The sequence below is a fragment of the Glycine soja genome, chromosome 7, assembly GCF_004193775.1.
Source record: "Glycine soja cultivar W05 chromosome 7, ASM419377v2, whole genome shotgun sequence".
NCBI classification, from domain to species: Eukaryota; Viridiplantae; Streptophyta; class Magnoliopsida; order Fabales; family Fabaceae; genus Glycine; species Glycine soja.
The window spans coordinates 32,085,296-32,110,689 of record NC_041008.1 but is presented as its reverse complement, the minus strand read 5'-3'; the positions used below and the strand labels follow the sequence as shown (position 1 = coordinate 32,110,689).

At 34.9% G+C, this 25,394-nt stretch overlaps 1 non-coding gene across 1 annotated transcript; it reads left to right on the top strand.

Annotated features, from left to right (window-relative positions):
• The first annotated feature begins 2,722 nt into the window (after positions 1-2,722).
• On the top strand, positions 2,723-2,829 carry LOC114420781. The gene has a single exon (XR_003668414.1). It is a non-coding gene; the product is annotated as a small nucleolar RNA R71 (small nucleolar RNA).
• The last annotated feature ends 22,565 nt before the right edge of the window (positions 2,830-25,394 follow it).

Genomic DNA, 25,394 nt, shown 5'->3' with positions numbered 1-25,394 from the left:
TACTAATCATGCACCGCTGGAAGGTACCAGGGGCATTGCACAGGCCAAAAGGCATCCTCCTATAAGCAAAAGTGCCGAAGGAGCAGGTGAATGTGGTCTTTTCCTGATCCTCAGGAGCAATAGTAATTTGCATATAACCAGAAAAACCATTAAGGAAACAGTAGTGGGATTTACCTGCCAGGCGTTCAAGCATCTGGTCAATGAATGACAGGGGAAAATGGTCCTTTTTGGTAACCTGGTTTAGCCTCCTATAGTCAATGCAGACTCTCCAACTGTTCTGCACCCGAGTAGGAATCAGCTCCTCCTTCTCATTTTTGATCACTGTGAGGCCGGTCTTCTTCGGGACTACCTGGACGGGACTCACCCATTGGCTGTCGGAGATAGGATAAATGATTTCAGCTTGCAATAGCTTGGTTATCTCCTTCTTCACTACATCAAGAATCACCAGGTTTAGTCTTCTCTGTGGCTGTCTTACTGGTTTAGCTTCATCCTCTAAATTTATTCGATGCATACATGTGGATGGGCTAATACCAGGAATGTCCGCTAGGGTCCAGCCTATAGCCTTCTTATGCTTCTTGAGAACGGACAACAACTTCTCCTCTTGCTCATCAGCAAGGGAGGCAGATAAAATCACTGGAAAACTCTTGTTATCATCCAAGTAAGCGTATTTTAAATTGATGGCAGAGGCTTCAATTCTGGTGTGGTCGGCTGGATAGTGGTAGAAGGATATGGTTTCTCAACCTTTACCTCATAAAGAAAGTCAGAGGTATGTGTACTTCCTGAAACATGGTTAGTCCTATCTGACTCTATAAAATCAATCTCAAGAGGTAAAACACCACCACCAGACATGCAATCAATATCACTCTCAGCATCAAATTCAGACATATGATCAAGTACAATTTCAGACTCAATGCATGAAGAGTGAGAGGCATGCAGATTAGAATAAAGATCAGTCATGTATTCATCAACAACATGGTCAATTATTTCAGCACGAAATACAGAAAGATCTTCAGATGGGTATTTCATAGCATCCAGAATATTAAAATGAACAGTTATATCACCAAACTCCATGGACAGTGTGCCTGCATAAACATCTATCTTAGTTCTAGCAATTTTCATAAAGGGTCTGCCTAGAATGATGGGAACTGATCCTTGAGAAAATCCATCTTCCATATTCAAAATATAAAAATCAACAGGGAAAATCAGTTCACCAACTCTAACTAAGACATCTTCTATGAAACCAATAGGATAGGCAACACTTCTATTAGCTAAATGAATTACCACATCAGTTGACTGCAAGGGACCTAGAGATAGAGAATTAAAAATAGACAGAGGCATAACACTAACAGAGGCTCCTAAATCTAGCATGGCATTGTCAAACTTACTATTCCCTATAATACAAGGTATGCCGAATGTACCTGGATCTTTGCATTTTTCAGGAATTTGAGGAACAGATTTACCAATCAATGCGGAGACATTTCTACCCATGCTAATTCGTTCACTTCCTTTAAGCTTCCACTTATTAGTGCACAGCTCCTTCAAGAATTTAGCATATCTTGGAATTTGCTTTATTGCATCCAACAGAGGTATGTTTACCTCTACTTTTCTAAACGTTTCCAAGATCTCTTTCTCTGCCTCTTCCATTTTTTTATTAGAAACTGCTCTTGGAGGGAATGGAAGAGGGGGAATGTGCTGCTTCTGCAAATCAGAATTACCTGTGGAAGAAGATTCACCTGCACAGAAATTGTTAGGTAAATTTTTGTCATCACCTTTTTCTGGAGTAGAGTGAAGTTTGGCAGGTTCATTTGCAGATGAGGAAGGTGTTACGGGTTGAGGTCCTTGACACTGCTTTCCCGACCTCAATGAAATGGCATTGACATTTTTGGGATTTTGGACAGCTTGAGAAGGTAGCTTGTCAGAATTCTGGGACTATTGTTGATTCAATTGTGTAGCTAATTGTCCCATCTGATTAGTCAAGCTCTGAATGGAAGCTCTGGTCTCTTGTTGAAACTGCATGTTTTGCATAGTCATTTGCCTCACAAGTTCTTCGAGGGAAGGTTGTGGAGGGGCCTCAACTGTTGGCTGTTTCTGGGGTTGTTGCTGTTGTTGGATTGGTGGAGGAATGTATGGTCTACTTGGGCCAGCAACATTTTGGAAGGAAGGAGCAGGCTGCTGTTGTTGTTGCTGAGGGCTGGACCATCTGAGATTAGGGTGATTCCTCCATCCAGGGTTGTATCTGTTGCTGGAGAGGTCATAATTGTTCTGCTGTGGTTGATTTTGCTGCTGAGGTTGAGGAGGTCTATTGTAAATATTTGCAGCATAAGCTTCAGGCTGCTCAATTGCTCCAGGTTGTTGCATGGAAGGGCAAAGGTCTGTATGGTGGTCAGCAGAGGAGCACAAACCACAAACCCTTGTGACAGGTACAAATTTCTGATTCAAGGCCAGCTGGGTTACCAAGTTAACCAATGCATCCAATTTGCCTTCAAGCTTCTTAGTCTCAAATGATGCAGCTGAGTTTGTAGCTACCTCATGCACTCCTCTAATGACTATAGCATCATTTCTGGCGCTAAACTGCTGGGAGTTGGAAGCCATCTTCTCAATTAAATTCCTGGCTTCAGCAGGAGTCATGTCTCCAAGGGCTCCACTACTGGCAGCATCTATCATACTTCTCTCCATATTACTGAGTCCTTCATAAAAATATTGGAGAAGAAGCTGCTCCGAAATCTGATGGTGAGGGCAACTGGCACATAGTTTTTTAAATCGCTCCCAGTACTCATACAGGCTCTCTCCACTGAGTTGTCTAATACCTGAGATATCTTTCCTGATGGCTGTGGTCCTGGAAGCAGGGAAATTTTTTTCTAAGAATACTCTCTTAAGGTCATCCCAGCTCGTGATGGACCTTGGAGCAAGGTAATACAGCCAGTCCTTTGCCACTCCCTCTAATGAATGAGGAAAAGCCTTCAGAAATATGTGATCCTCCTGGACATCTGGGGGTTTCATGGTGGAGCAGACAATATGAAATTCCTTCAAATGTTTGTGCGGGTCTTCACCTGCAAGGCCATGAAACTTTGGAAGCAAATGAATCAGTCCAGTTTTAAGATCATATGGGACATCCTCATCAGGGTATTGGATGCACAAGCTTTCGTAGGTGAAATCAGGTGCAGCCATTTCCCTTAGAGTCCTCTCACGGGGTGGAGGTTGTGCCATGTTCTCAGAATGTGCAAAATCAGAATGCTCGGAATCAGAATGCTCAAAATTATAATGCTCCAAATCAGGATGTTCAAAATCACCAATAACAGAATGCACAGATTCACCAGTAATGGAATGCTCAGGATGATCAAAAGGTATAAAATGATGCCTAACTAATCTATGAAATGTCCTATCTATCTTAGGGTCAAAGGGTTGTAAGTCAGATGGATTGCCTCTAGTCATACACTACATTCAGCATGCACAACTAGTTGCCTTGTCATGTAAATAAAGGTGCAGGTTTGAACTACAGCTACCCTCAAATGATATCCAAATGACTTGAAATTTTGTGAGCAACCTTATAAAATGATGAGAAGATAGCACAAAAAATTTTTAGGCAAAAATTCAAAGTCTAACTATGGAAGCTAAAAATGGTAGGTTAAGAAAAATAAGTGAATAAAACTTGAAAAATAAAAAACTTTTGACAAAATCACTATTTTTGGAAGATGGAGACCTCAGCCGGCCAGCCGGCTGCCATGGCATAGGAAATTTTTTTCTACCCCAAATACATATATAATAATTGCGATTCTGATAACCGGAGCAAAAGTTATGGCCGTTTGAAGTTTTGACAAACACGAAATTTGCTACTTTTTTGGAACTTTCAAATCTGACCAAACTAAAGGCTCTAGCTATTTTTCCCACAAAATATAGGTTAAAAGAAGTTACCACAAAAAAATTCAGCCAAAAATAACAACCCTAGATACTAAAACAAAAAATCTCAAATAATTCAGCATGGGTGGTCGCTAAAATCCGTCTCTACTTGATTTCTACTACTATGCTATTTTGCCGCAAGCAAAAGTGGTCGCTAAGTTCGTCGCAAAACACTATTCACAGCAAAACACCCAAGACTGAAACAGGGGAAACGCTTAATGGGAAAACTGAAACAGAACACACATTAAACAAAATACTAGGACACTAAACAACACTAACACACATACTAACACAATACTAACAATTAACAAAACCAACAAAACTAGCAAAACCAAAGAACACAATTAAACATAAAACACGAAAGGATTAAACACACAACACTAGCTAGCTATTATGAACCTTTGGACACTGCTCCCCGGCAACGGCGCCAAATTTGATTGAGGCCGTACCCGAATCAAATAAACATAAAAATGCAGTAACTAGGAAGTGATCCTAGGTCGTTTCCCAACGAGCAATGACAAACCAAATGTTCATAATATACTTGCGCAGTAACAGTAACGATTGGGGGGGTTTGTTTGTTTCGTGATTAAAGAGCAGAACAAGTAAACTGGAATTTGAAACTACTAATATTAAAAACGGGTTGTTTCCTCTGATTCAGAAGCCATTCTCTTATCCTGGGTTATGGAGAATTCGTCCCTAACAGTCAACCACTTAATCCAACCTTATTTCAATTTACTAAGCGAAAATCAACTTAGGGTTATCAATACGTGATTAGGCACCACATACACCAGTTACCCCTTCGTCCATTAAGCATGAACGCAAGTTAGGCTCAGAGGCAATTAATCGAACACGAAGCGTGCACTGATTAATGTTCACGAATTTGGGATAACTGGTGAAGGGAAAACTGCCAGGAAACCACATTACAAATGAAACCTCAAAGAGAGTTGGGCTTCGTCCTCAAAAGGAAACAACACCAGAAAAACTAGCCTTCCATAGATTCAAACAGAAAAACGCAAATGAAACATGAAGCAGAAACGTAAATGAAACAGAAACGTAAATGAGAGTAGAAGAAGAAGCAAGAACGAAATTGTAATTAGAAGCAGAAAACGTAAAATTGCATTACGTGAACAGTAGCATCAAAGCAGAAAACGTAAAACCCTAAAACAAAAGCTCTGAATAATGAATAGCATAACAGAATAGCCTTGCATGAATCCCAAGGCTGCTATTTAAAAAGAGTCACTCAAAGTCACTGGGTCCTATTACAATACTCTGGCCCAAAACGAAATAAACACTGAACAACATAAAATAAAATTGCGAAATTTCCTAATTAGAAATTAACTAAGGTAAGCGCTGCTTTATTTGCCCTCTTCAAGTCCATAACCAAAATCCGGATTAAGCCCAATGTTTCATTAATTCCTGAAATTAGATTAAAAACATCAAATTAGCTAAATGAGCCCAAATAATAAAACTGCCTGATTAATTGACAATTAAGACCAATCAGCAATTAAAATGGTGCAAAAAGGGTTTTGAAAATAGAAGAAAATGATGGCACATCATGCATATTAGATTAAAGTTTCATTATTTTTGGGTCTTGTATTTACGGTTTCATAGTGTAGGGAGGGTACCTTAGTAATGTAGGATTTTTTTAGCCCTTATATTTTAGGACACCTAGACTAGTTTTTGTATTAGGGGTAGTTTTGTAATTTCACATGCATTAAATGCACTATTTGATGTGTGTGTGTTGGGAGATAAATTTAATTGAATTGGGAGAAACCCAATCCAATTAAATTTTGGACCATCTTAAGGGGGAGGTGAGCATTTGCTTGCTACACCCCATTGTCACATCATATAATCACATTTTGTGCATGTCCTTCATGCTTTACATGTCTCATGACACCCAAGCACACTTAGTGGAGAATCTTGGACTTGATCTTGGATTAATGGGCTGAACCATAGCTAAAATTCACTAATCATAATTAGTGAAATTTTGGCTCCAAATTTGGCTCCACAAATTCAAATTCAAATTAAAGTGAAATTTGAATAGAAATTCAAATTTCCTTCCAATTTTGTGATACTTAGGCTATAAATAGAGGCTTTGTGTGTGCATTTTTTTCAACTTTGATCATTTGAGAAATTATACTTCAAGGTATAAGGCTTGAATTATTGTCAAAGGATGCAATCATAGAAATGGCATTGATTTTGAAGAAATATTTTCTCCTGTGGTAAAGATGTTCTCCATTAGAGTTGTCTTGGGTATAGCTGGAAGCCTAGACTTGGAGACCGAACAACTTGAGATTTATATGAAGCAACCCGAGGGATTTGAAGTTTCGGGTAAAGAAAACTTAGTGTGTAGACTCAAGAAGAGTCTTTATGGTCTAAAACAAGCACCAAGGCAATGATATAAGAAGTTTGACTCTTTCATGGTTTACCATGATTTCGAGAAGACTCACATCGACCACTGTGTATTTAAAAAGGGGCATACTTTTGCTTTATGTTGATGATATGTTAATCGTTGGGCATGATAAGAAGAAAATAGTTGCCCTTAAATTGTTGTTGAGCAAATCCTTCGCTATGAAAGACATGGGACCAACAAAGAAAATCCTTGGGATGAAGATCACTCGAGATCAATCTAAGAAGTTATTGTGGGTATCTCAGGAACAATACATTGAGAAAATTCTTGAGAGATTTAATATGCATAAGGCCAAGCCAATTAGCATTCCATTTGCCGAGCAATTTAAATTGAGCAAAAAGTAAAGTCCAACAAGTGAGGGAGACAAAGAAGAAATGAAAAGGGTTCCTTATTCATCTATTATTGGAAGTCTCACGTATGTTATGATATGTACAAGACCTGATATTGCTTATGCAGTCGGTGTTGTGAGTCGATTCTTGTCTAATCCTGGGAAGGAACATTGGGCTATTGTAAAATGGATATTCAAATATCTTCACAGCATAACCAAGAGGTGTTTGTGTTTTGGTAAAGGAAAGTCTGTGTTAGAAGGATACACAAATGCGAACATGACAAAAGATGTTGGTTTTAGAACATCGACTTTGGGATATCTAACTACTTTTGCAGGGGAGTTGTGTCATGGCAATCCAAACATCAAAAGTGTGTGGCTCTATCAACTACCGAGACTGAATATATTGTAGCTACTGAAGCATGTAAAGAGATGTTGTGGATGAAATTTTTTCTTTATGAGTTGTGCCGTGAACAACAAAATTATGTGGTACATTGTGATAATCAAAGTGTTGTACCAACTAAGAAGAAACTTTTCACTATCATTCAAAGCACATAGATGTTCGTTATCACTGGATACAAGATATATTAGAGGAGAAACTTTTACAACTTAAAAAGATTCACACCAATGAAAACTGGTAAGACATGATGACCAAGGTGATGCCAACTAAGAAGTTTGAAGATTGTTGTCAAGGAGCCAATGTGATGGTGCCCCCCAATTAAGTCGGGGAAGGGGAAGATTTGTTGGAAATCCCTCAATAATTATAGAGCACCACATTCAAAAAATCTTGATAACATCAAATGCATGAAAAATAAAAGGTGAAGATTCCAAGGTTTTGGAATTTCATCTTTGACTCTTGATGATATCACATTCATATTAGAAAAATGGAGACAACATTTTCAAGGGTTCTTGGAAATATGAAAATTAATTTACATCCATTTATTACTCCTGGGAGAAGCCATATCCCTCCACTACATAAATGGGGACTTGTGAGGAGTTATGGCAAGCAAGCAAATGAGATCCTTCAAGAGTGATAATGAGACAAATTTTTTGTAATCCTTTTCAAGAAAAGAGAGTTATATTTTCACCATACTTGGCAAGTGTTTGAGAAATATTGTAAACCATCCTATTGGATGAGATTGAGATCATTGTAATCCTACTTCATAGTGGAGATATTTTTTTTGGACTTGACCTCCTAGTTTTTCCCTTTCATACTGAGGGGGTTTTCCACGTTAAAATGTCTTGGTGTTGTTCTTCTTCTCTTACTCTCTTAATTTATATTTCTTATTGAACATCTTAATCACATAGAGAGGGGAATTTATTCTTGGTATTTCCCAACATTCATAATCCAACCCACAATCCACCCCTGGTCCCGCCGCCTCGCCCCATTCACTTTTTTCATCCTTCCACCACCACCTAAGCTAGTTCATCTTCTTCATCCTTCCACCGCCAACCCTTATTTTTGCACAATCGCGACGCCATCACGACCCTCTACCATACTAGGCCGGTGTGTGTGTGACAACCATGATAGTGTCTGCGATCTCCTCGACGCATGAGGTGTCGACGTGGATGAGGCGGGGGTCGAGGTCAGCTGCGAGGGTAGAGTCAACGACGTGGCCAGCGGACCAAAGACAGAGGATGAGGTGGTAGGAGTGGAGGCACCGCTGGCGGCACGAGGGAGGTAGGCAAGAGAGTGGACAATAGACTCAATCTTGCCAAGGGAAAGTCACATTTTTTTTAAAAAATTTTATTAGTTAATAAAATAATAATTAAATTTTTTAAATAACTTAAATAATAAATAATTATATGACTTCAATTTGCTTATGTGTCAAGTTATTAGGCTTGATGATGTGACATTTCATGTGCCACTAGGGGTGGGTAAACAGACCTAGGTCCATAGACTGGCTCGCGGGGCCCGCGGCCCGCATGGGTTACGAACCAATTTTTTTGAACGGTCCATGGTTATGTCATATTTTCGGGCCCGCCCCGCTTAACCCGCGGACTATGCGGGTTTGGCCCGTGGGGTCCGCGGGTTGCCCGTAGTCCGCATTAGGTTTGATTTGTGTGACCCTGACCCAATTATATTAGGTTTGATTTTCTCTTTTTCACTTTAAACTTTTCTTTTAAAATAACAGATAAATAAATATATTAGATAGATAAATATTTAAAGATAAAAATAAAAGATTTAAATTAAAAGATGATGATAAAAATAAAAAAGGATAAGATAAGAAAAATAAAAGATAACAGAAATAAAAGATTAAGATAAAAAAAGATAAGTGATAACATCCTTTTTGATATTTTCTCGATCTTTTTTTCTTTTAATCTATCCTTTTCATATTTGCAAGCCATAAATAATAAAAATATCAATTCTTATCATTTAAGCTAAAAATAATTGTTAAATAAATATTTTTAAAGATATTTCAATATATTTTTATTATAAAAAATAGCTCACATCATATTTAGCAGTTATCATTGTAGTAAGCTAAGAACATTTTTTCTCCTCACGGTTTTTCTCCACCACACAGTCACGCATGCGCGTAAGTCATATGACTTTCCCTTACAAGGAAAACAAAACGCGACTTACACTCACATAGTCATGTGACACACTACAGGGGCATAGCCTCGGCCCACCACCACACGCAAAGTACATCTCTTCTCTCTCTAAAATTTGTTTTTATCCTATTTTTGTTGGGACTGATTCATTGTTGTTGTACTCTTAAATGTGGAGATGGAGAAGGCTCAAGCTACTTCAAATATGGAATCATTTGTTGTTGGAGATGTTTAAATTTCATATTTTAGATTTATTGCTTGGATTTTCTTTTGTTAAGACATTATTTATTTTATTGATGTAATTGACTAATTATTGAGATTTTATTTACATTTGTATTGAACTTAATTTGATTGAATTGTATTTTTATTAAAATTTAAATTCTTTTAAAACTAGGCCCGCGGACCGGCCTGTTTGACCCGCAGGGTCTGTGGGGCGGGGACAAACCAATTTATTTGGTCCGTGTAAGAAGCGGGGCGGACTGGTCCGGTCCGCTGCCAATGCGGGCTTATGCGGGGCGAGCCTTATGCGGGGTGGGCCGGCCCGCTTACCCACTCCTATGTTCCACATCATCACTTAATAAAATAAGACTAATGGTAGGTACTATATTGAAACATAAAAGTTTTTTAGGTATGTAGATGATCAAAAATAAAATTTAGATAATAACTTAAAAACAACCTATCTATCTATCTATCTATCTATCTATCTATCTATATATATATATATATATATATATATATATATATATATATATATATATATATATATATATATATATATAAGTGTGTGTGTGTGTTTTGGGGAGAGGGAGAGAGAGATGCAACTAACTTGTCACTACCACTGTCATGATTAATTGGTCAATTTTCTAACGTTTATGAATATTAAAATATATTCTAGCGTTTATGAAAATGATAAAGTAAAAGAGATGGCTGATAGCTAGCTAGGAAGATCAATGCACTCACACAGACATACTGCTACAACTTAGTGAATGGCGATATATAACTGCAAAAGTTAAAGTATCAATAATAAAATTTACATCACTTCTAAAAAATTAATAAAATTTACAATTTTTATACCTTATTTCCTTAAGTATATTTTCTATACTTTACATAGATCTCGATCTAATTTTGAAATATTAATTAAAAAATATTTTTTAATTTTATTAATTTAAAAATATAAAATATTGATAATTTTAACTAGGGTTTTTTTGTCTAACCACAACTAGTGATGTTTTTAAAATGACATCAACCAAGACTATTTTTTGGTCGACATCAAATAGGATTTTTTTTGTCAAAGTATGATGGGAATATTTGTCAGTTGACGTCAGTTGGGACTATTTTTCGGCTAACGTTGGTTAAATCTATTTTTTAGTCGATGTTGGCTAGGTTTTTTACCAACGTCGGCTAGGGTTTGTTTGGTCGACACCGGTTAGGGTCTTTTCGAATGACATTGACCAAGGCTATTTTTAGCCAACGTCGGCCTAAAAAGTCCTAGCAGGCGTTGAAAAACAAATCTATCCAACATTGGCTAAAAAATAGTTTGGTTGATGCTGACTAATGGAACCTACCCGATGTCGGTCAAAAAACATCATTGGTCAACATTGGCTGAAAAATCCCTAGTGGAAGTTGACTAAAAAATAGCCCTGACCAATGTTGGACAAAACACCCTACCCAACATCAGCTATAAAATAGCCTTGGCTGATGTTGGCTAAAAAATAGCTCTAACCGATGTCGACCGAAAAAACTCTAATGGATGTCGACTATAAGAACCTAGTTGATGTTGACTAAAAATAGTCATGCCCGATGTCGGTCAAAAATACCTAGTTGGTGTTAGTAGAAAAAATTCTAGCCAACATCAACCAAAAAACCTAGCTAATGTGGTTAAGAAATAACTCTGGCTGATGTCGGTCAAAAAACCCTAGTCGATGTCAGAAAAAAATCCTAACTGACTTCGGTTAAGAAAATCTAGTTGACATCAACCAAAACACCCTAGCTAACATCAGCTGAAAAATAACCCTAGCCAATATTGGCTAAAAAATAGCTTTGGCTAATGTTGGCTAGAAAAACCTAGCTAATGTTGCCTGAAAAACCCTAGCAGGTGTCTACTCAAAAGTTAGCCATGACCGATGTCAGTAGAAAAAATCTAGCCAATGTCGCCCAAAAAAATCTAGCAAACGTCGGCAAAAAAAAATCATTGGTCAACATCAATTGAAAAAACCAGGATGACAACGGTAAAAAAAATCTTTGGTCGACTTTAGCAAAAAATTCCCATGAAAATAATCCTAACCAACACCATCTAAAACAAATCTTAGCCGATATCGGCGAAAAATAGATTTGGTTAACATCATACAAAAAAAAAGTTGAACAAACAAACCTCGGCCAACATTAGTGAAAAACAACTTATGTCGATGTCGGCCGTAAAAACTTTAGTCACCCGTAGTTACGAGTGTTGAGCGAGAAAGAGTCGTGAGCAAAAACGTGAGTTAGAGTGAGCATCTCTGAAAAAATAATTTGAAATTTTTTATTTTTTGAGAGAATTTGAAATCCTAATGTTTTAGTAAATCAACATGATTCATAAAAATACCAAAAATTAAATATCCTTTCAAATATTCTATCTATACGATCTATTTTATCATGAATCCTTTTAAATTTCTTGAAAAAATGATTTCTCATGCTGAATTGATCCATCCAAACACACTGTTAAGGTCTTTGTTAATAGTTGGTGATTCTGTTTTTCTTTATATTGTTTTATGCTTAATAACTATTGTCTCTTGTCTCTACCTTGGTTCATTGTCTTGGCCCTTTCTATTAATATGTAGTTTTTGTCAAGTTATAATGAATATGGTTTCTTGATTAAAAAAAATAATGCTTTTCTGATAACTAGATTAAGAATTTGATATTTGAATTTCTTACGTCAAGTTTTCTATTTGCAAAAATCCTTGATTCTTCTTCAAGTTGCTCAAGATCTCAAACTATATAGCTACGAATTTCTGCCACTCAAAGGTGGAGTCGGTGGGGGTGAGTGCGGAGGAGAGGTGTTTTGTATATTTTTAATTATTTGAAAATTAAAAATTTGGGATTTTTTAAGGATATTTTTTTATCTTTCACTAATATTAAGACGCTAAGTTAACAGTATTGACTAAGGAGGTGTCAAAGTAATACATTTTAATGGAGAAGAGATGAGTGTAATAAGCTTATATAGCATAGGAAAAATGAGTGTTACTTTAAATTTAATTACAATGTATTTTATAAAGATTTTACATTAAAAAAAATCAGTTATGTATATTGCAGTTTATATAAAGATAGAGTATAAAAATGATGGGAATATATTAGACACTAACTTAAAAGCAACTCATAACATTAAGCCATTATAAATTCAACATACCGTACATTGATAATTCAACATAGTAGCCTCTCATATTTTATATTATCTTCATAATGTGCTCAACATTTTCAAATGCCGTACAATGTATAGGAGATAAATTGAATAAAAATAGAAGAATCAGATAGGTTGCAGTGAAAAGGTCTTTTCTTGAAGTTATTGTTGGAGTATTATACCTAGCAAATTGCTATACGTACAATGAATCATGAAGTCAAATGTGCAATAGAGGATAACCACCATCTGTATGTAGAATCATGTTAAATATTATATATGGATTTCTGAGAGATTAAGCTAGCTACCCATTTCCTTTTGTACATAATGTTAGGTTGAAGACTCATGTTGGAAAGTTTCCAAATCTTAAAATAATCGCAAGTATACCGATCATAATTACTACTAAAAAAACATTTAAAATTTTAAAAATCATACAACATCCATTCTTCAATTTAAAAGTAGGACACTTTCTATTTCGATTATAAAACCAATATAAAAGGTACACTTACCTAATAAATATACTAAAGATGAAAATATATAAATATACTAAAGATGAAAATATAAGTGTTAGGAATTTTATAATTCTTAATTAATTAATATGAACTACATATTATATTATAATATTTATATTAGTTATTTTCATTTAGGTGGAGTTAATATAAGTGATCTAATTTAGGGAGTTCATTAATAGAAAACTGATAAGAGCTTATTAAGCAAAAACACGTTTAGGTCATTACGAGATAATAAGAAACCTAATATGTTAAAACTTGAGGCATGTTATGGTTCCCAACACATCAAATCAAAAAATAATTTTATCTCTCTCCATTTTAAGAGAAAACGACGATCCTGTAAGGAATAAAGTGATTTGATTGAAGTAGGTCATAAAATCAACTTTTCGTGATCATTCTTGTTCCGCTACGTTTGTTTGATCAAACTCCATGAATCCATGTATACCTTAAACCTTTCTTTCAATAATCTAATGTAATGTGTTTTATGCTCATTTGGTATTTTATATGATTTGTTAAAATTCTAACATGTGGTATCAAAGTCATCATTACAGTTAGATTATTGAGATTTAAAGTTGTTTGATTCTTTTTATAGTTGGATCTTTTAATTTGTTATATGAACCCTAATTTTATTTTAGGACAATACAAATTAATTGTCCGTAAATTCAGATATTGTGATATCCGGTATTTGGTTTCGATTGTATTTTGTTCTTTTGGATTTATGCACGACTTTTGTTCATGTCTTGTGTGATATATATTTAAGGAAGCTTTGCAAATTTAGTTTTCTTTTAAGCTTTCTTAGAATCTTTTCTAAGTTGAACCCAAAGTCACATGGGTTATACCTTTACATAAAGTTATTACGTGCAATTTGTGAATACTTTGGATGTCATTATCATGTTGTGTATGTGACATTATTTTTATTTGATATACATTGTTTACATTGATTTGGGATGCCTTTAGTAATCCGTAAAACCTTCTATTCAAGAATTCATAAAGTTATGAATTGGCTAATTGATACATGAATCCGGGATTGTCTTCTATGATTGGTGATGCTACAATAATTTTGGGATAGCATTATTTACGGATGTGATATTTACTTGTGATTAACTTTTATGTTTATTGTTATCATAATTAGGTACAAATTTAGCAGTTACAAACTTTCCCTATTTATTTGCATGTTTGGTAATTTTTTAAATTAAATTGATTGGCACAATATGTTGTCAAAGTAATATCTATTGTACAAATTGATTTAATTAAAATTATATAGATGTTAGTATGAGATTATTTATGCGAATTGTGTTTGACCGAAAGGAAGACACAATTGACCAAATAATAACATATTGTGATGACAATATATAAAATTATAAGGTATTTTTATGTGAATAGTAGTCAATCCAAAGAAAGGCTATTATTTGACAAAATTAATTGTCAATATTTGATCATTGAATTGAGAGTACCAATTACAAATTAATTTATCTGTCCAAAGACTAAGAAATATTGTTGTGCTGGATATCTTGATGAGTTTGTTATGCAAAATATTTGTATGTCTTGTTATATATACTTTATATGTCTTGTTTGTTAATTGTGAACATCTTATTAATTTTGTTCTGTTTTTAATATTGTTGACGCTACAAATGTTGCTGTTGAAGTGAATTTTATCCCTATGCTGAATGGGACAAACTTTAAGGTCTAGAGAGAAGCCTTAAAAATCGTTCTTGACTGTATGGATTTGGACTTCGCACTAAGGACAAAATGACACATTTTCACTATGAAACCTCTAATGAGGCAAAAATTGAGAAGTTGGATCAATCCAATCGAACGTGCCTGATCATGAAACACTATTCCAGCGGTGTTTCAGGGTTCTATTTATGAGGGTCAAATTGCAAAGAAATTTCTTGAGGAAATTGAGCAATACTTTGCCAAAAATGAGAAAGTGGAGACAAGTAACCTTTTGGCTAACTCATCTCCATGAAGTATAAGGGAAAAGGAAACATCACGGAATACATAATGGAAATGTCCAATCTTGCATCAAAACTCAAGTCCTCAGGTTAGAGCTTGGTGAATACTTGCTTGTACACTTGATTTTCATCTCACTTCTTGCACACTTTGCGCAATTCAAAGTGAGTTATAATACTTAGAAAGACAAATGGTCCCTCAAACTTATATCACTCTGTGTGCAAAAGGAAAAGAGGCTGTAGAGAGATAGGACTAAGAGTGCTCACTTGACTTCGACCTCTCCGAATAAGAAAAGGAGGAAGATTAATGATGTTGTGGAAGGGGTCTTCTTAGCAAACAAAACAAAAGAAGGTTTAGAAATTTACTTGCTACTTCTACAAGAATTTTGGACACATGAAGAAAGAGTGTCCCAAGTATGCCACTTGGCGTGTAAAGAAAGGTAAATTTCTTACTTTAGTTTATTTTGAAGTTAATTTGGATTTTCTATCTAAGGATACTTGGTGGTGGGTGGATTCTGGTGTTACTACTCACATAAGTATATCTTTGCAAGGTTTCCTATGGAGATGACCCCAATTGATGATGAAAGATTCATCTTTATGGGTGAAGGCATAAAGGTTACAATATAGGCTAATGGAACTTTCAGATTGTAGTTGAAGATTGGACTTTATTTGGATTTATTTGAGATTTTTGTTGTACTGTCTTTTAGATGGAACTTGATTTCTATTTCTAGCTAGTTTGAACAAATTTGGATTTTCTTGTTCATTTGGAAATAATAAAGTTAGTCTCTGCCAAAATTCAAATATGGTTGATTTTGGTTCTTTAATTGATAATCTTTACATGCTTCATGTTGTTAGCTCCTATAATGAAATATTGCAAATGAGCGCACATGGTACAAAACAAAAATTAAATGAGAACTCAACCACCTTATGGCACAAGTGTTTAGGCCATATCTCTAAACATAGAATTCAGAGACTTGTGTTAGATGATTCCCTTAGATTTATCAAACTTTGAGGTTTGTGTTGAATGCATAAATGGAAAATGAACAGTCATGAGAAAATTAGGTGCCGAAAGAGCTAATGATGTCTTAAAACTAATGCATACAAATATTTGTGGTGTTTTCCCTACTAATTCTTGAATGGACAACAATATTTCATTATGTTCACAAATGACTACACTAGATATGGTTACCTATATTTCATACAGCTGAAGTTTCAATCCTTAGACATTTTAAAGACATTTAAGGCCGAAGTTGAACGTCCACTTGAAAAGAAAATTAAGGTTGTCAAATCTAACTGTGGTGGTGAGTACTATGGAAGATATGACAAATTAGGAGAACAACGTTCAGGACTTTTTGTGCTTTTACTCAAAGTGTGTGGAATTGTTTGGCAATACACTATGTTTGGAAAACCTAGCACGAATGGTGTAGAAGAACGAAGAAAGCAAACTCTTAAAGATATGGTGAGAAATATGATTAGTCATTCTTTTTTGCCAGAGTCACTTTGGGGAGAAGCCTTAAAGACTACAACTTACACCCTTAATAGGGTGCCAAGTTGATAAGTGTCATATTTCAATTATTTTTTGGATTAAAATGTTAGCACTTATCTTTCTTTTGTAATAGTTTTCTTATAAACTTCCCTTAAATCTAGTTGGTTTATATATATTGTACATTTACTAATGTTTTTGTTTAAATATGAAAGATTCATTCATGGTTTTGTAGGTTTTGATTGTAGAAGCAAGCTTCATGATGATGAATCAAGATTGATTCAAGGAGTTTTGATGATAACAAAGATGATGACAAAAAGCCCAAGAGAATGAGTTCAAGATTGAGTCAAGAACACTTCAAGAATCATGAGAAATTTGATTTCAAGATTCAAGAATCAAGTTTCAAGAATCAAGAATCAAGAATAATCAAGTTGAAGATTCAAGAATCAAGAAAAGACTCAATCAAGATAAGTACTAAATTTTTTTTTCAAAACATTGAGTAGCACATGAAGTTTTCACAAAAGCTTTTACCAAAGAGTTTTTACTTTCTGGTAATCGATTACCAGTTTACTGTAATCGATTACCAGTAGCAAAGTTTGTTTTCAAAAGCTTTCAAATTGAATTTACAACGTTCCAATTAATTTCAAAATGGTGTAATCGATTACAAGATTTTGGTAATCGATTACCAGTGTGTTTGAACGTTGAAATTCAAATTCAATTGTGAAGAGTCACATCCTTTCACAAAAATGCTTTGTGTAATTGATTACAATGATTTGGTAATCGATTACCAGTGATAAGTTTTGAATAAAAATCTAAAGATGTAACTCTTCCAATGGTTTTCAAGTTTTTCAAAAGGTTATAACTCTTCAAATGGTTTTCTTGACCAGACATGAAGAATCTATAAAAGCAAGACCTTGACTTGCATTTTAGATTCATTCATAACAATTATTACAATCCTTTACAATCTTTGAATCTCTTTGAACATCTTCTTCTTCTTCTTCCTTTGCCAAAAGCTTTCTAAAGTTTTCTGGTTTTCTAAACCTTGAAAACAAAAGTGTGTTATTCGTCTTTTTCATTCCCTTCTCCCTTTGCCAAAAAGAATTTGCCAAGGACTAACCGCCTGAATTCTTTTTGTGTCTCTCTTCTCCCTTTTCCAAAAGAACAAAGGACTAATCGCCTGAATTCTTTTGTGTCTCCCTTCTCCCTTGTCAAAGAATTCAAAACGACACAGTCTGAGAATTCTTTTGATTCTTCCCTTTCCCATAAATAAAAGATTTCAAAGGACTTACCGCCTAAGAATTGTTTTGTTTCCCCATTCACAAAGTTTCAAAGGACTAACCGCCTGAGAACTTTGTCTTAACACATTGGAGGATACATCCTTTGTGGTACAAGTAGAGGGTACATCTACTTGGGTTGTTGTAACTGAGAACAAGAGAGGGTACATCTCTTGTGGATCAGTTCTAATGGAGGGTACATCCACTAGGTTGTTCAAAGAGAACAAGGGAGGGTGCATTCCTTGTGGATCTTTGCTTGTAAAGGATTTTACAAGGTTGAAAAGAAATCTCAAGGACCACAGATCGCTTGGGGACTGGATGTAGGCACAGGTTATTGCTGAACCAGTATAAAACTCTTGTGTTTGTCTTCTTCTTCCCTACACTCTTTAATTTCTACTGTGCACTTTAATTATCGCTTTTACTTTTGGTTAAGTTTTTATTTCTGTTCTTTACTTTCTTAACATTTTAGTAAAAGCCTAAGAAGGGTAGACTTTTAATTAGTAAAGGTTCGTTAATAATTAATTCAACCCCCCTTCTTAATTATTCCGAGGCCACTCGATCCAACAACCTAAGCACACATAGTAGAGAATCTTGAAATTGATCTTGGATTAGTGGGTTGAACCATAACTGAAATTCACTAATCATAATTAGTGAAATTTTGGCTCCAAAATTTGGCTCCACAAATTCAAGTGAAATTTGAATTGAAATTCAAATTTCCCTCCAATTTTGTGTGACACTTAGGCTATAAATAGAGGTCATGTGTGTGCATTTTTTCAACTTTCATCATTTGAGAATTACACTTCAAAGTTCAGACCTCAATCGAGGCACAAAATTTCGTGCTCCTTCTCTTCCTCTCCCTCCACTCATCTTCTCCTTCTTTCAAGCTCTTATCCATGACTTCCTATGATGGTGAGCTTCTTCTTGACTCATCTTCTCCTTGAAGTGGCATCTCCAATCATCTTTCTTCCTTCTCCATTCTGCTGCCAATGATCTTCAAGAAGCAAAGGACTCCATTGATGAAGAAGATCCAAGGCCTACAAGCTCCAAAGGGAGCTACATCACTAGGAATTAACCAACCTTACCTGCCAAGCAAACGAAAAATTCCTAGGTAGATACAACAAGTACATCACATGTCGTCTATCTCTTTTTTATCCAAGACATAATTGTGTAAGAGACTTTATAGAAGTTACAAAATATTGTTATATATTTACAATTTTAATCATTATCTAAGTGACCATTAATAATTGTTAAAAAAGAGAGATTAAAATGTAATTTTAGTCCTCCAAATTTTATCAATATGTGATTTTTGTCCCCTTAAAATTTAATTAAAACATTTAGTCTTCCTCATTTTAAAAACTCAAGATTTTTGTTAATATGCTTGATTACTTACAAATAATTATAATTAGTAGAATTATTTAGTTAATAATAAATTAACTAAAAACCATTAATTATTAAAAAATAATCAAAGATTTATTGATAAATAACAGTCACAGTCCCTTCGAGTCGTTGCCGCTAGCGGTCTCTTCCACGACATCGTCCCCCTCCGTGTGGAGGCAGAGACATCATCCTCGGCAACGATTCACAATGATAGGAAGACTAGTCGCTCACTTGCAATCTCAAAGTCTCAATTGTCTTGAGAAATAAGAAATCCCTCAGATCCAGTCCAACCCCAACGTGTGTGCAACAACAACAACAACCTCACACAACTTCCTTCATTATAATATTATTATTCCCGGCCCGCAATAACAATCAAATCCATTACACAACAATTACCATTTATAATACAAGGGTGACAACGACAAGCAGATCTTTCCACTATTCATCCTCCCAAATCCCAACCCTCCAAGATGGACCCAAACCAAGTTCCCAAGGAGTTCACCTGCCCCATTTTTTGGGTCCCTCATGTCCGATCCGGTCGTCGTTGCTTCTGGCCAAACTCAAACGTGTCGTCATTCAAGTTTGCAAGGGCCTAAACTTCTCCCCATGGGTAGAAAATGAAGACCAAATAAGGTTTTCGAAAAGGAGCTTCTCAACGCGGTGGTCGATAACCCTGTCGAGTCTGGCATGGTTCAAATAATTGTTATCATAAAAAATTGAGGAGAATAGTGGTTGGAGAATGGCGTAGTTCTTGCCTTCGTGGCTGGGATTGAGGGGGAAGAAGGGTTGGGTTGTGAATTGTGATTGAGATTGAGGGGAAGCGGTGGGTTCAAGAATCTTTGATAAAAGTTTTTAAATTATTAATAATTTATAATTAATTAATAATTAATTTAATAATTTTATTAATTACAACAATTTGTTAATAATATGGCACATTAACCAAAATCCTGAATTTTTAAAATAAAGAAAACTAAATATTTCAATAAAATTTTAAAAGTTCAAAATCATAAATTTATGAGAACCAAAATTATATTTTTAAAAAAGTAACCATTAAGAAAGGGAAGGAAATTAACATTGCCATTTTCTTTATGTACATTGACAATATTGATATTAGATTATATATGACTTCATGTATATTACTCAAACTCTCTAATGCTAAGTCGACCCCAGTGAGTATCAATGTTAGGAATTTAAAACTATTAAGAAAGGGTTTTCTACCTTTGTGGTTAAAGTAACCAGGCATAAAATTTAACTTATTCTTTAATTAAAAAATTAGACCTTTCTCAACAATTTCTAAGAAAAAACATCAAGAAAAAAAAATAGCTATTCCTTGACTAAACGTTAAGGTAGATATTTTATTTGTTAAAATATATGTTTCTTAGTAATTTCATGGTAAATCTACTAATAAATGTTAAATATATTACTAATGGTTAAGAGTGGTGTTCTTTATTTATCTATTAAAAACAAGGTTGTTTTCAAAGACAATATATATCGACAATCACTATATTTTACAATTTTTAAAATATTCTTTTTATTTATTTTTATGCCTAAGACATTGCTTGAATAAAGTTTTTCATAAGTTCTGTACAAAAATAATAAAAACTTCTTCACAAGTATTTAGAAGAGAAAAATAATAAGAAGGTAAAATGATTTGAGTTTTTTTTTTTTTTAACTGTATCTAACTTTTATAGAAGCACTTTCATCCAAGTTCTCTAAATGTTGAGTTGAATAAGTTAATTTTAACTTATAAAGGAGACTAGGGTGAGAGACCAACTCGTATCTGCCATAATGTAAAACGTACTTATTATAAACTTTTAGATTTGAGAACAAGGTCATGGAGATGTGGCTAAGCTTTGAGAACTGCTACAAAAACTGTGATAGCGTTGTTTCGGAGAAGGTGAATTGATGTTGGTACGTGCGGATTGGTGGTGATGATGGAGTGCATGACTGACGTTTGTAAGGACCTTGTGAAATCACACATCCAAATATTTTCAAGGATACAAGTTTGTACCTCCACTAACCTTCCAACACTAGTCTTAGACTCAATACATGCTCTTAACAACAAGGACATAAGCATGAATACATGATTAATTCCACCATATACATCATCAACACATCATAAATTTCATAACACTTACACCTTTTTCATGGAGAGTCAACAACAATGTTATTGTTGGGTCCGGAACACCAAGCTTTAACTACAAAACAAGTATAACCCTCCAGAAGATTTTAAGTATTCATAACACCTTATAATAATTCTTAAAAAAAAAATTGTAGACATTTTTCACTACACACTCTTAGGGCCGTTTAGTTCAAGAAATTATTTTCTATTTTTATTTCTTGAAAATAATTTTAATTTTGAAATTTTAAATTTAAAAAATATATCAACATGTGTTAGGCAATAAATTGACTATCGATATGTCATTATTCATTGTTATATGTCAGAAAAATATATTAAATACTTAATGAAAGACTAACCAAAGGACCAAAATTGCTTAATTTTGAAACTCAGAGGACACAATTTTGCATAATTGAAGTAATTGAAATTTGAAAAATATGGCACAATTATAATACTTGAATGACTAAAAGTGCAATTAAGGTTTTATTATCTTTGAATTATGAATATATTGACTGTCATTAGTTTCCAGTTTTTGTGATTGTAATGCCTAGGTTATATACAAACATAAAAAAATAATACACATGATTTTTTTAATTAGCCAAGACAATATATTAATGATGGTACAAGGGTACCAAAACCCATATACAAAGGAACCAAAAAACGAAAAGCTTTACCTGGTTAGGAGACATTTATATCAAACATAACATAAATAGCTACTAACCTCAAAAAACCATCCGTCCCCAGCAGCCATATAGCCTCATAAAAACTAACCATCTTTCCTAAAACGAGTAAACATCAGTAAACTTAAAAGTTGTGTCCCAACATGACCCAATCGAAACTTTCCCCTCCCCTTGATTTCAGCATTACTCTCATCCTGCATTCGGTGTCAGCATACAGGTCCACCAAATTGCCTCCTAAGGTTGATGCTTGCAATTATGTTGTATATCCACACTTTAAAATCACTTACGTATAATGAAGTTTAAAAACTGCATGAAACTCAACTCCCCACAAAATCCTCAAGCATAAAACCACAATAACCACTAATTGAGTATCACCCAATTCGCTTTGAGTTAGTAGAATGCCATTCAGTTACCAACATACCCCGCGTAATATTACCCCCAATAGAGATTTCTCCAACATTCATATCCAACGAAACCCCTGCCACCTGTTTTCCTCCATAAAAGAAATCATGATATCAAGAATAAGATAAACTTCCCGTAACCAATCTCACAACTTTTTTTGTAGAACCGATCTAACGTTTGATGAGTAGTGGAACCCCTTCACTTTTGCTTTATTCCACTACCCAATGTAAATCCCACACCCACAATGATCAATCCCACCTCCCCACATCATTTATACAGCAATCCAACTATTGAGAAGCAACAAACAATCTACTATATTTGTGCTTTAACACCTCTTACCTAGCCATAAATCTTTCCAAAAAGAGGTATTACCTCCATCACCCGCCTTTCTCTTCAAAGATTTCCAAAACCATTCTTGTTGCTAACCATTGGAGGACACTTCATGTATGTCCTACCACCATGGTGAATGGATGGGTTTCTCAAGAGATCCTCCCATTGCCGTGTTCTTCCTTTTAGAATCCTAACCCATAGAGAGTCTTGTTCATTTACATATCTCCACATCCCTTTAGATACTAAGGCCTTATTAAAGCATCCAAGATCCAAGATCCATGATCCCCAACCCCCTACACTCCTTTGGAAGGCATATTTGTTGCCAACTTACCCAATATAATTTTTTCTAATCTTCCTTTGCCCCCCGTAAGCACCTCATTTGAAACTTTGTAATATCCTTAATGACCTTTTTTGGCGCTTTATAAAGTGAAAGAAGAATAACGGGAGAGATGATAACACTGATTTTAGCAAACAAATTCGTCCACCAAAGGATAAGAAATGATGTTTCCACGAAGCATGCTTCTTTATTATTTTATCCAACACCGGTTTCCATGTCAACTTTCCCTTAAAGTTAACCCACACAGAAATTCCTAAGTACACAAAGAAAATTTCCATCAACTGACACTTTACTATGCAGGCAAACCTTTGCACATGTTCCTTTGATACCCCTACACCCACCAACTTACTCTTATGAAAAATCACTTTAAGCCTCAACAACATTTCAAAGCATCTTAAAATTGTTTTCCAAGTAAAGGCATTTCTCACATTTGATTCCCTAAATAACATGTCATTCACGAATTGTAGAGAAACAATATGCACACCCTCCTCACCCATTGTACACCCCAACAAATTAAATCCCCTTTGCCATCGCATTCCTTACAAGACCACCAAGCCCGTCTCGTTTTTGAACTCCTGAGTTGGACTCCCATTCACAAGAACCGACATAGTAAAGGTCTCAATGCACCCTTTTATTTAGGAAATCCATGTTCGACACATTTGCTATAACCACTCCATCTAACATATTTCTACCTTCAAGGAAAGCCAATTGTCACTCATGAATGACCTTGTGCAACACTTTCCTAAGGCAAATAGAAAGTATTTTAGCTACAATTTTGTATAGACAACCCACAAGAGAAATGGGTCTAAACTCATTCGATCCAATTGAATTCTCTACCTCAGGAATGAGTGTCAAGAAATTTTCATTTGCACCCTTAGGTAGAACACAATTTCTATGAAATTCCTTCATTACCTTCACGATATCTTCCCTCAAAACATCCCAACAAGCTTTAGTGAAATAAAAATTATAACCATCAAGGCCTGGGCATTTATTTTCATTGCATTCCCAAACAGTTTGCTTCACTTCATCCTTTAAGAATTTGGCCACCGATATAGAATTATCACTTTGATCAATTGCCTCGAAGGGGAGACCTTCAAGTGAAATAGCTTTACCCCTTTGTTCCTTGTACTTGGATTTAGAAAACCTCTTTACTTCCTATTTAACTATCCTTGATTCATCTACCTATGTGCCATCAATGTTGACCCCTTTCATAGCATTTGATCTTCTTTACCAATTTACCACATTTTGGAAGAATTTTGAGTTTTCATCTCATTCTTTCAACGACTTTACTCTATAATTTTGATGCATTAACAATTGTTGTCTCCTTGAAACACTACTAGAAAAATTGGATTTTAAGTCGGTTCTTATGCCCATGTCACGACGGTTTTCAACCATCGTTAATGCCAACGTCGTAAAATATATAAGCTATTTTACGACGATTATGGGAACCGTCGTTGTAAGTTTTGAATACTACGACGGTTAGCTATAACCGTCTTAGTATGTGCTAAATATTACAACATTTCTTCTATAACCGTCTTAAAGTATACATATAATTTTGGGATATGAAGATGGTTACGATGATCGTCTTAGTAGGTGCGCATCGTCTACGACGGTTATTGGAAAACCGTCTTAATTGTAATAATCATAATTTACATTTTAAGACGGTTTTGATGACCGTCTTTGACGGTTTTTATGACCGTCTTAGATGACATGTCAAGATTGCATACTAAGACGTTATATGGGAAACGTCTTTGTATGTTATGCCAATTTACGATGGTTATGGGAACCGTCTTTGTAGGTCTACATTATGTTGTCATTTTACGACGTTTTCGGGAACCATCTTTGTATGTCTAATTTTTTTTTATTTTCTTCGTTTTATTGATGCGTTTTTTTTACATTGATCTCTGGTACCTATAAATTAAATCAGACCATGCAAATTAAATAATAGCATCAAATGAAATCTGAACAATAGCATCAAATGACATGCATCCTACATATATAAGTCCATGCAAATTGAATACCCTTTTTTGAATTAATGATCCTCTAATGTATCCAAAATACAAAGTTGTAGCCATAATTGTTCTAATTCTTTGATGAAACCACAGGAAAAATGTACTTGTACATAATACAAATCAAATTTAACAACTGCTTTTCCTAAAAGATAAAAAGTAAGTTGCCCATTTCTGTCGAACTGTTGTGATGGCCTCCACGTCTAACGATGAGCCATCAGAAAACCACTACAAAATTAACATTAGATAAAATTATTAGTAACTTAACAAATATTGACCAAAGTTACAATTGTAACTCCATGCATTATGTTTACCTTGTGCCAGTCATCCTTCAAACCGGCAGTCACGATGTACCACATCCAGTGCATGA